Source organism: Magnolia sinica, chromosome 16 (genome assembly GCF_029962835.1).
Source record: "Magnolia sinica isolate HGM2019 chromosome 16, MsV1, whole genome shotgun sequence".
NCBI classification, from domain to species: Eukaryota; Viridiplantae; Streptophyta; class Magnoliopsida; order Magnoliales; family Magnoliaceae; genus Magnolia; species Magnolia sinica.
Genome location: NC_080588.1, coordinates 60,101,057 through 60,103,000, shown reverse-complemented (window position 1 = coordinate 60,103,000; position 1,944 = coordinate 60,101,057). Strand labels below are relative to the sequence as shown.

At 40.9% G+C, this 1,944-nt stretch overlaps 1 non-coding gene across 1 annotated transcript; it reads right to left on the bottom strand.

Annotated features, from left to right (window-relative positions):
- Nucleotides 1–236: 236 nt before the first annotated feature.
- On the bottom strand, nucleotides 237–343 carry LOC131230153 (small nucleolar RNA R71). The gene has a single exon (XR_009163876.1). It is a non-coding gene; the product is annotated as a small nucleolar RNA R71 (small nucleolar RNA).
- Between the last annotated feature and the right edge of the window lie 1,601 nt (nucleotides 344–1,944).

Below are 1,944 nucleotides of genomic sequence, written 5' to 3'. Positions count from 1 at the left end.
TCCATGGACTTGAATCAGAAAGCCCATATTTACATTTGAAAGAGTTCAATGAGATTATAGCTACATTATGTTTTCCTAATGTATCTGAGGATACAATTAGGCTGAAACTCTTTCCTTTTTCCTTAAAAGAGAAAGCTAAGATGTGGTTACATTCACTGCGTCCTAGATCCATTGGCACATGGAACGACATGCAGAGGGAATTCATAAAAAAATTCTTCCCACATCATAAAACGATTACCCTCAGAAAAGCGATCATGAACTTTGCCCAAAAGGAAGATGAAACGTTCTTCCAATGTTGGGAAAGGTTCAAAGATTTGATCAGTTCATGCCCACAACACGGATTTGAAACGTGGTGCATTACAAATTTTTTCTACGATGGACTGACATCTTCCATGCGCCAAATGGTCGAGACAATGTATAATGGAGAGTTCATTAATAAAGATGTCGACGAGGTATGGGACTACCTCGACAGTTTGGCTGAAAAAACACGATCTTGGGACTATTACCCAAAGTCGAACACCACGTCTAGTCCGACTCAATTAAAGGAGAAAGGTGGATTATATCTCTTGAAAGAAGAGGATGATCTCAAGTGTAAAGTGACTATGCTCATAAGGAAAGTTAAGGCCATGGAAGGAAAGAAGGATAAGGTTAATGAAATTGTTTGCGGCATCTGTGATTGCTACATTCATACAACTGAAAATTGTCCTACAATACCCGCCTTTCGAGGAGTGTTGAATGAACAAGCTAATGCCGTAAACAACTATCAAAGACCTTTTACTGGACCTAACTCTAATACATACAATCCTGACTGGAAAAATCATCCAAACTTTTGTTGGAAGAATGGACAAACTGCTACTCCTCCAGGTTTCTTCAATCAAAATCCAAATCAAGTGAAACCTCAAGAGGAACCGGTTCAAAATTCCATACAAGAGCTGGCTCAGGCAATGCGGGGAATTACAGATTTTATGCAAAAGATAGATTCTCGTATGACGGTTATAGAAAAGGGGATGCTTCCTGCACAACCTCTCCCCAATCCTAAACCGCAGTACGAGATTAATGATCCCAGCTCTTCAAATCAGATGGGGCACGCTAAATCCATCACCACTCTTAGGAGTGGAAAGATCATTGATAAAACTCTTCCGGTTAGGCCCGAAAAGCCTCAAGAACCAGAAGAGGACAACAATGATGGATCTAGTGATGCCCCATAAAAATTAGAACCAAAACTTCTAAAGAAGCCAGTTGCTTCGTTCCCCCAACGGTTGGTTTCACCAAAACCTCTTTCTAACTCTCAGGATATCCTAGAGGTGTTGAAACAAGTGAAAGTCAACATTCCTCTACTTGATGTCGTGAAACAGATACCCTCATATGCCAAATTCCTGAAAGACTTATGCACGACCAAACGACGGCAGAGTATTCAAAAGAAGATCTTCTTGACCGAGAAAGTGAGTGCCATCCTAAAGCAAGACGTGCCACAGAAATTCAAGGATCCCGGTAGCCCAACCATATCATGTGTAATCGGGGACCATCGAATTGATCATGCACTTTTTGACTTAGGAGCGCGCGTCAATCTGATTCCCTACGCGGTATACAAACAGTTAGGTTTGGGTGAATTAAAACCCACCCTAATCACACTACAGCTTGCTGATCGCTCTGTTCGTGTACCAAGAGGGATAATTGAGGATGTGTTGGTACAAGTTGATAGATTTTACTACCCTGTAGATTTTATCATCCTGAACACCGAACCCATCAATAACATAAGCACTCAGATCCCCGTCATTCTTGGCCGCCCATTCCTTTTCAAATGCAATTATCAACTGTAGGAATGGTGTCATGACTATGTCTTTTGGGAATATGACATTGGAGTCAAACATCTTTTTCAATAATGGCAGAAACTTAGAGAAGGATGACGATTTCCACGACATTAACATGATTGACTCTTTAGTG